The sequence below is a fragment of the Lactuca virosa genome, chromosome 4 (genome assembly GCF_052849685.1).
Source record: "Lactuca virosa cultivar CGN04683 chromosome 4, Lactuca_virosa_CGN04683_v6, whole genome shotgun sequence".
Classification (NCBI taxonomy): Eukaryota; Viridiplantae; Streptophyta; class Magnoliopsida; order Asterales; family Asteraceae; genus Lactuca; species Lactuca virosa.
The window spans coordinates 60,449,483-60,460,357 of NC_136429.1; the positions used below are offsets into that span (position 1 = coordinate 60,449,483).

At 31.3% G+C, this 10,875-nt stretch overlaps 1 long non-coding RNA gene across 3 annotated transcripts; it reads right to left on the reverse strand.

Annotated features, from left to right (window-relative positions):
• Nucleotides 1-3,158: 3,158 nt before the first annotated feature.
• On the reverse strand, nucleotides 3,159-8,093 carry LOC145104708 (uncharacterized). Of its 3 annotated transcripts, XR_013707149.1 has the most exons (4): nucleotides 7,592-8,093; nucleotides 5,772-6,511; nucleotides 5,320-5,504; nucleotides 4,532-4,792 (listed from the first exon to the last, which is right to left on the reverse strand). It is a non-coding gene; the product is annotated as an uncharacterized LOC145104708 (long non-coding RNA). The 3 variants fall into 3 exon arrangements; XR_013707148.1 differs by lacking the exon at nucleotides 4,532-4,792 and adding an exon at nucleotides 3,159-4,425 and having other exon boundaries at nucleotides 5,320-6,511; XR_013707147.1 differs by having other exon boundaries at nucleotides 5,320-6,511.
• Nucleotides 8,094-10,875: the final 2,782 nt, after the last annotated feature.

The window sequence follows — 10,875 nt, forward strand, 5'->3', positions numbered from 1 at the left end:
TGCATGAAATGATGGTAACATGTTTTACATGTTTGGATGAAATGCTTTTACAAACTTTAACCCGATTAGGTTAATTAAATAGTTCTGACGGTTGAATCCGTTTAATTAAATAGATGGAGTTAGAGTTGATATTTTAAAAATGATTTTAACAGGTTCAACCAGCTTTAATAGTAATATTTATTTTTATTTGATATTAATATTTAATATTTTCAATTACTTTATATGTAATAAATATAAAATGCAAGATCCGTAAAAGAAAAGAACATGATCATGAAATCTTCGGTTTCATCTTATATTCTCAATTTATTGGTGTACAAAGTCAGTCAAACCTAACTAAGCTTCCCACTTTCTCACGAGTCATAATTTCAACCTCGTCACAATGTTAGTCTCTCTAGAACAGTCAATTAGATAGCCACATTTTGGCCGACGACCACCGATGGAACCAGCAAGTCAACAACTTGTGATTACATCGTGAAAGAGAAGATATACAATCAAACTAAAAAGTCCAGTTGCTTAGAAATTAGATATTTCTAACGTTGTTTTGACACTTTTTTTTGGTAGTTTGTATTTTTCTCACCATTCGAACAATTATTGTAGTTAGTAACTTTTTTTTTTGAAAAATGGTGTAGTTTATAACTTATTTATGTGGATGTAGTTTGTCGCATTGGATCATAAGCCACATACTTCTTGGTTTGCCAAATTGGATCATAAGCCACATACTTCTTGATGTTTATATATATAAAATAACGTCTATCAAATTTGACAATAATTTGTTTAGAAAAAATCGGTTCAGTATCCTATACACCATATCGAACCATACCAATTTTTTAGTTTCTGTCATTAACTAAAAATATGGTATCAAACCAAAAAAAATCAGCTTTTATTACGTCTGATCCAGTTATATCAAAACCTTTCTTTTAAACAAAACCGGTTCAAAACCAATCAAAGTCCAGATTAAATAGAACCACATCGAAAGCGACCAACTTCGGTTTTTAAATTAATATTATGCACCCCAAGCCCCTTCGGTCTTAATTTAATTCGGTACTTTGATTTAAGGTTAATCTCATTCTAACCAGATGACCTTTTGGTTTTTTATTTTATTTTAATTTTTAATTTTTAATTTTTTTTTGTAATTTAGATGATTGAACTATAAAAAACAATATAAAAAAACGCAATATATTCAAATATGAATGGTTAACCGGTTGCATTGTTGAGTTGTCACCATGTTGGCACTTCGTCAACGATACTAATCCATGTGGCGCTAACATTATGTCCACATTGATTTTCCTTTATTATTATTCTTATTATTATTGTTATTATTATTTTAAATGGGTAAAGTTTTAATAAATCTTAAATGTGGTAGGCTATGGAAGGCTTAATCTTATAGATTTATGTGTTCTTGGCAATCGATAAAATTCAAACCCATCGCGATCCAAAACCATTGTCCACAACCACCATATTTTGTCATATAGATTCTGTTTAATTATTCAATTGTTTTTTTGTTAAAACTGCATTGTTTTTCAAAAAAAAAAACTAATTATAAATAGTTAATCATAAGTTAACTTTTGATAAAGGATGTCCACGTGATGTCTATTTAGCAACACCCTTTTAAAATGCATGAACATACATTAATATAAAGACTTTGATGAACAAACCATAATCTAAAAATGTTCCTTCCATTTTCAAAACAAACACAACTTGGAAATCGTGTTCGTAAACCGAGATAAAAAAAATAAACAAAGCTACGAAATTGATTTTCCAAAACATCTTTTTAGGTTAAAACAAAAATCATGATTATTTTTTCAGAGTTCAAATATGTTAATCCTAGATATGAAGACGACGATGAAGGTAGCCCAAGATGAAATCAAACCTTGATCGAACCTCACCTTTTCAAATCAAACCTAGATAAAATTCAAACTGACCCATATAAAAAAGGTGTGCAAAAATAAAAAGAAACCAAATTTTAAGATTAAAAGTAAAATCTTTAAGTTCCAATATTTTAAATATAAAATTTACGTTTCAATTTTCCATAGTAACGAAGTATGAAAAATCAGAATACATAATCCATGAAGAATGAAGTATATAAAATCAAAATACAGACTACAGTGTAAGAGAAAAAGTGATCAAATTTGATATTTCAACTAATTATAATGTAATGTGTATGCGTTAGTTCAAATTTATTATTAAAACATTTATATATAAAGCGTGTTTGGCAAAAACTAGTGGGTAGCTAATAGTCAGTAGCGGGTAACGTTTTGTTAAATGTTGTATGAGATCGCTTTTAGATTTGAAACGTTTTGTGTAAACTAAATGCTAAAGTTGTTGTGTCAAACGAGACTTTTTGTTCAAAACAGTGCGTTTTATCAAACATAAGAAGCTAGAAATTCCAAACGCTCTATGTCAAACACGCCTATAGTTTATTTAATAAAAAAATAAACTAAATTTGGTGATTTGGCTTGGTTCGGTATAAATATCACAGGACCACAACTCAAACCATAAATCAAATTCATAATTCGGTTTGATCTGAAAGACTGAAACCAAACCAAAAACCAAATTAAAATAGATTTTGTTTGAAATCAGTTTTGATTTTGTTTGATTTTCGGTTTTTTCAATTTCAAACCAAATACTTCTCACCCCTTCGTTAGACTATAAAAATATAAATAAATAATTTTTTAAACAGAATAACGTTGACTCTTTTATTGCTAGATAGATTATTAACATCACCCAGCTATACTTTATGTTTTTATTTCCCATAGTTTTCGGCTGAGGCCTGTCACTACAGCCATCATAATTGGCCCAATCATACTCGACTGTTGAAAGCCCAATGTTTTTGAAGTTTCATGAGTTTTATTTGATAAAGTTTATACTCTATTCAGATCAAAGAAAATAATCAAATATGATGTTTCACCAAACATACACATACTAATATAGCATATACCATTTCGTACACAAGTCACAAGCATCGATTATGAGACCAGCTTTTCGAGCACAACTTATAGTATAAATTGTGACTGAATGAAGATTTTTTTTTTCTTATAAATAAATTTTCAGAAAACTTTTATATTATGAGATTAATAAAGTCATGACTTTATTTTTTTTAACAAAAAATGAAAAAAAAAAACAATAATTTGTTTATAGAAAATGACAAACAACCGACATAGCCAGTAATGTATGATTTTAGTCATTAATCTTTACACAATTCTCAATATTCCAGGTTATAACAGATAGAATCATAGTATTTTTTTTAACTACAAACTAGTGATGTGACACATGCTTCGCATGGGTCGGTAGGGTTTTTTTTTATTGAATTGTAACATCAACGTGTCGTTATATGGGAACATGGATTGCATTCGATAGTAAACATTCATAAGGCTCTTACGTATTTAAAAGATGTGAAATACATGGAAGACATTCAAAAATAAAGTCGGAACTATGTTTATCTCCTTATATGTTGTCCTGAATAATTTGGTACATCTCTAGAGAGTAGAGGTGGCAAAAATTGACACGACACGACACGAAACCCGACACGAAAAAAGCGGGTTTTGGTATTGGTAAGATATTTCAACTCGTTTAATTAAACGGGTTGACACGACAAGACAGGAAAACTAAACGGATAAAATTAGGGTTAATAATTTCAACTCGAGAATGATCCGTTTATTTATATGTAAGTTTTTTTTTTGAATTCTTTAAATAAACTAGAAAGATACAAAATCAAAACAATTAGTAAAAGAAAACTTTTGGATTGAGTTATTTTGTAATGTTGAAATGACTTAGTCATCTAGATCAATACTTCATTGTCAGTTTTTCCATTCTCTCTCAAACTATATAGTCTCTTTAATCACTCTCTCATCCTCATGATCTTGTCCTCCACCTCCCCAACTCATACTCTTTTAATTTTGTCGTTTGAACTTGCTATGACCTCATCTATGCCGCCTCCAAACTATTAGTTTTTCCTTTCCGCCTACCCAACTCCTACTTTTTCAAAATGCTCAATCTTTAAACCTCACATGACACGACATATTTCAAGGTATACCTCTAACACGAAACCCGACACGAACTTGACACGAAAATAAACGGGTTGACACGACACGACACGTTAATTAAACGGGTTGGGTTAGGGTCAAGCACTTTCAATCCGTTTAGTGTTTCGACATGACATGAACCCGACATGACACGACACGATTGCCACCTCTACTAGAGACGCCGAGGTCAACACTTCGATATGTAAACGGGAGGGAGTTGGCATGCAAGGCTGTTTGTTGTTTTTTCTTTCATATGTAGTAGTTGATGTAGTTTTTCATAAGTGATGACAAAAAAAATGAGTTCCAACCTTAATACCTGGAGGATTATAAAAAAACACCAACAATTTCAGCAAGAGCAAATCTCCACAATTCATTCAGGCCTATGTCTAAATTCCAGAAACAACTGCAATACAAACCCAAAATCTAATTTAGTCAACAAACAAAGGTAAAACACAGAACTCTTGTCACAAACATCACTATCAATTCGCAGAAAAAAGACAAAAGGAGAATGAAATCCCAAACATCCTCTGAAAGTATAACGTTAAAATAGATTAAATGAAAGTAAGATTCTATTATAAAGAAATATAGGTAAGTACATTGCTATTTCTTTCATTTAACTCTAGAGAAAAATGAAACCATAACCAACATGTGGATGAGCATAGGGTATTAGGCGGTTGAATATGGTGGCACCACCCCACATAGCAGCACCCTGCCTGTGGACTGTGGCTAAGCAGGTTCCCAATGGTCCGTACAAAATTTTTGGTCCAAAGCTACAGAAAATTAATAAATTCAATTTTAATCTCAAGAATCGATATGATTTTTTCCAAAAAAAAAAAAATAATAAAACTACATTTCGAAAATAGCACATATAGGTCGAATTTATTTCTGTTTTTAATGTAAAACACATAAATTTCACCTGCTTCTCGAGAATTGTTGAAAAGTCTTTCATGACACATCTTTTAAAATTTAATAATAAAAAAAATACAAAATGAGGTCAAGATTTAATCTAAAAGAGTTGCAATTTGATTTTACGATGCAATACAGTTAAAAAGTAATAAATAAATTATTTTTTAAAAAAAAAGACACAAAGTAAAGACCGATTATCTCTCTTTTTCTCTCAAAATTACAACATTTACTTTTTGTTTTACGTTTAAAAATTGTTCAACCAAGTAATATCAACAACTCATTAATGTAACAATATTGTATGTGAGAAGATTTGCAACTATTTTTCAAAGAGGTGTTGCAATGAGTAACTGTGTTTTTATATATGATAATGAAGCATTGTTTGTTGAATTACCGAATCCTGATGATGGTGCAGCAAAGAGATGATGAGATCCTTGAAACTGTGATTCCCAATTTTAGTTGGACATTCCATACCCTTCTCTATTGTTGTTCCCTGATTATAAAATGGACACCACTCATCGCCACTTGTGCCTTGTTATCCACCATGATGTCAATATATCCACAGAAACAGTTATACCCCTAAATTTTATCACTCCTTTAGTCATCTATTAGTTGATTATTCATCGAATTTTAAAGTCAAAGTTGCAGCTATCAGAATTATAATTAACAATTACTCTTTTTAGTATTCTAAAATCAAGCTCTTTCCTAATACGTATTCTACTTTCTGATCCGATTCTAAAGTTTTATTAATAAAAACGATTATTTCAATTTAAAAGTGAAAGAAGCTTAATTGATATTCAAAAGGTAGGGATAGATACTGAAAGTGAAAGTGGATAATCAGAATACATTTTCTTCTTTCTTTTGCATCAACATGTGGAGCTTGTAGATGTCCTTCTTAGATATCTACTAATGCACCCTATAAATCCACATTTACCACATCAGTAAAGATTCTTAAATGTCAAGCATATGAGTTTCATATTGCTCCCCTTGCGCCATTTAAAAAAAAAGGAAAACCTGCCAAATCAAAAAATGAGCACCCTAGAATATGCTCAAACAAAGCATGTACAAGATCCAAAAGCCAGTTTTAACAATCAACATGAAAGTTCATGAGCAGCTATAACATAATACTAAGCATGGTTATACCTACGTTTCTCTCATTGTGCTGGAAAAACCTCATCATATAATCCATAACAACCTTTAGATGCTGATAAATAAAGGAAAAACTAATAGTTTAGGTTAAATGATAGTTTGAAAAATGATGAGTTTAGAAAATTGTATAACAAATCTTCCAAACCAAACCTTAGGTGAAAAAAAGATCTTTGATTCCAAGTCTGATGAAATAAAAATAAAAGTTAGTTTTTTGTAGATCTTGTTTCTAGCTCTGTTGAAATGAGTTTTAGTTCCCAAGACAATAGCCACAGGGTATAATCTAATAACTACTAAAATAAATTCAAAATAACAAAAAAACAACCAAAAAAAGTCTGGAAAGCCAAACTGATACCAGATTGAGAAATAAGTGTAGTAAACTTGGTTCATACTTTCTTTGAGGCATATCATCAAACATTTGTGGTGCATGTTTTGTAAACCTGTAAAGAAAACAGTAACCCCACTTTTTTATTAATCTGGAAATAAATCATCAAATCTAAGGTTATAAAATCCAAAAAAACAACTAAAAATAAAAGAAATCAATCAATATACTTTCTTTCAAAGCTAGAGCTCTCATTCAGTACACACAGTGCCAATGACCATTCAACAACGGCTAAATTTGTACTTCTTAGTCAACTTAATAACAATCTTGCTCCTTTCATGGTTATCATATTCACATGATGCGAAGAACATGAATTTGAAATCAATTTCATAAAATTGATACAGACACATAGACACACTTCTACATACAACTATGCACACAAATACACAAAGATACATAAATATATATGACACAAATACATTCAAATCATTTGCTAAAAAACTGTAAGATTGGTCCCTGTGGTATCCAAAAAACTTTGGATGGGGTCCAAAAAAATTTTCCGACTTGCATACAAAGTCCAAAATCAGATAATTCCTGTGATTTTAGTCCTTGAAAGACTTGAAAAGACCATTTTACCCTTTTAATCTCTTTTTATATTAATTTTATATTTTTTTAAGTATTTAAATAATTCAAAAAGAATAATCAACTCAACCTTACCCCATTACACCCTACCCCACCAGTAAAAAAGCACGTCTCTCTCTCTCTCTCTCTCTCTCTTAAATGCATCAGACAAGGAAAAGTAATCTAACCCTCATCTTCTTTTTCCTCATTGGACCTGCAACTGAAACTATACATACATAAACACACTTAAATTTGAAACACACCTCCACCACTTGCATGTAGACAACTCAAAGTTTCTAGCAACATAACTATACTCAGAACCATTACCACAACCTTTCATCTTACTGAAACAATAAACCCGTATCTGGAAATTTACACCAAATTCCTATCAAACCTTATCAAAATCACCAGTTTAAACATAATGTCACCAACTACATATTCGTCCAAACCCTTTTCACAGAATCATATGTACCTGAATCTATAGATTAACATTATATAGCCTAACAAAATTTAATCACAAAACCACATTACAGATACACCGATACCTAAGAATACACCAATTTCTAATCAATCTAACCTCTCTGGTGATGTGTCTTCTTGATAAAGTTCATTGTTTTTGGCTTGCTTTTTTCTTGCCTATGACTGAGTGAGGTTGAGAGGGAGTTTGATGGGGTTTTTTGTTCATCTGGTAAAGGGAAGAAGATCACAGGTGGTAGTGGGGAATATCACATATATGTGTTTATATACCTTCGCTGGACCCGTCTTCACTGATGAAGTTCTCCTTCCACCACCTCCGTTCCAGTGACGAACATATCTGAAGCGTTCGTACCCAATGGAGCACAAGAAATCATCGTTCATCACAAAGCTTCCAGTAATCATGGCAACAATCAGAGAAATCGAATATTAAGTTGTTTTCGATCGGAGAAATTGTCGATAAGAGATTTATTGGAAGCAAATGGATGGTTGAGGAATCGGATATTGAGTTGCTGTCGCCGGTGGAGGCTTGGACAAAGGCGAAAGATGGTCTTGTCGGAGAGATTTTTGAAGATGAAGACTGAAGAGGCACCTGATGGGTTAGGTCGGAGAGAAATAGAGATATAGAGGGAAACGATAGAGAACGGAAGGTACGGTAGGGGTTGGTTGGTGGGCCCAATTTTTTTGTTTTTAATTTTTAATTAATAAAATACTAAAATAAATATAAAAAAAATACAAAAAAGGAATTAAAAGGGCAAAAAAATCTGTTTAAGTTTTTTTGGACCAAAATCAAAGAAAATTCCTTATTTTGGACATTCCATAAAAGTTGAAAACTTTTTGGACCCTATCCAAAGTTTTTATTGAACCACAGGGACCAATTTTACAGTTTTGTCTAAAAATAAAAATGAAAAGATAAGGGATATAGGTGAAAAGCAGAAGGCGGCGACTTCTGATCGGATGTGAGGATAAATGAAATAAATTCAACTGAAAGGAATAAACCCCCAATCGATTAGAGTAGGTAACGACAAAACCTGTATTTTGTGATTGGAGCTCATAGCGGTAGAACAAAGGCTGCATGTGGAGCAAAGGAGAATGGAAGGAGAGGCAGTGGAACTGAGAGATGGATGAACAAACCATCAAATTACTTCTCATACCGGATTTGAAGGGTTTGTATAAATTGATAGAGAGTATTGTCTTGCTATAAAATAGAAGTGGTCCAATAGAAACAGAGAACAGTTTCTAAGGGAATACTCTTTTTATCTATATATATAAATTGATAAAGAGTATTGTCTTTGCTATAATATCAAGGCATTATGTATGAAAAAAAATTACGATAACATAACAATAAGATACTATCATATGTTTGATCAGTGGCGAATCTAGCATTCAAATTCACGTGTGTCCCATTTGAATGAAATGATAAAAATAAATTAGTCAAAAAATTTGGTTATCGGGTCGGTTTATTAATAACATCATTGTAGCCAATTATTTATTAATTTTTAGGTGAATTTAGATGTTAGGTTAGAAATAGATTCAAATATCAATTTAATTTAAAAAAACACTTATAAATGTCTCATAATTGTTCATACAAATTGTCCTATTCCTAAAAAAATCTATAAATACATCATTGCTAATACCATATCACTATAATATGAATACATAAACGGATTATATAAACAAAATGAAACTAGGAAAATGGTAGTTCTAACTATGTATTATACCAAATTCAATAGACAATATATGTCTGACATACATCACAAAAGTAAGTGTACAGACACGTGTGTTTTAGTTTCAAGATATAGGCAATTATTTTATAGCTAGACTTTGACTTTGAATACCATAGTACCGATAAATTGCTTCTATATCACAACATCAAGAGAAATTTAACAAATCCTAAAAAGAGAAAAAAGAGCTTTACCTGAAAAATAGTAAATCGAATGCAGGAGTTAGGAGACGACAAGAACCAGACGTCCATATTTTTTACACCAAGAACAGTCAAGACAGATTGCGATCACCGGAGATCTGAGACGGACAGAACTTGATCTTCGGCGACAATAGAGAATCGTCGGTGGTCGGCAGCAATTCGTAGTTGAGAAGACGAAAGGTTTGGCAGCCGGTCCACAAAAATCGAATGTTTTTTAGGTTTTTAGGGTTTTAGTTTTTCTGTTCTACCAAACGGATTAGTATGAGTTTCAAATATTATTTGTTATTATATTTTTGAAAATATTTTGTATATTTAACTCCTAAATTGATGCTCTTTACTTTTTTTATAAGTTGTAAAGATTAAGAATAAATTACAGAATTTATGATTGACAACTATGAAAGATCAATTTTTTTTATTGTTCTTTCTTTTGTGTTTCTCGTTCAAAATTCAAAGGGTGTCCAGTTTTTTTTGCTAACAGGGTGTCCCATAAAAATTTATGATATATCTTCTAAATAAAATTTCAAATTTAGGGGTGTCCATGGACACCCTTTATATAAAGGTAGATTCGCCCTTGTGTTTGATATCGAGAATATAATAAGATCGTAGTGCAATTATATCATCAAACTTTTTCTATTAAAAAATCACAACTTTATCTTTAATAAACATCGAATATAAGGATTTTTATGAACATTACATTCTAAACCTCAAATGTATATATTATCGTCTTTTTTGTTGTCTTTTTCCACGCTAAACTATGGTACAATTAGTTCAAATTCTTTCAGAAGCGAATGCTATGGAATATTTCATTCTTGTAGCAGCCACCGCTTCGGATATTGGTAAGACGGGTACGCAGACGCATAAGAGAGGTTTTCTAGTCTTTTAATTGAATATATGAGACAGAGGAATTTGATAAGAAAGAAAGAGAAAAATGATAGAAGTCTTGAAGGAATTCTTTACTGTTCATAAATTTAAAGTTATAACTTTATCTATAATGAGCTTATGATAAAGAATTATTTCTGAAGATTTCATTTTCTCGTCTAACGCTAACACTGCCCCAATCCTATAAAAATAAGGTAAGAGAGAGGTAAAAATAGGCATCCCTTATCGACGATGGAGAGATTGCTTTTGGCGATGACATCCGACATAAAACTACTAAGAAAAATAAAAGATAGATGCAATAAATCCTACTATATGAAACTTTAGCTCACGATAGAGAATAAAGTAGAGACAAAACTGCAAAAATGGTCTCTGTGGTATGTATTTTTTCTGAGGTTTAGTCAAAACCTCGACTTTTTTGGTTTCATGGTCCTTTTGAGGTAGTTTGTTTGTGAAATTAGTCCATGTTAAACTTGAAAAGACTAATCTATCCTTTTAATTTGTTTTTCTATTTTCTTAAATATTATTTCCCTTTTATTTATTTTTAAAAGTAAAAACAAATAAAGAGGCTCTCTTTCTCTCTCTCT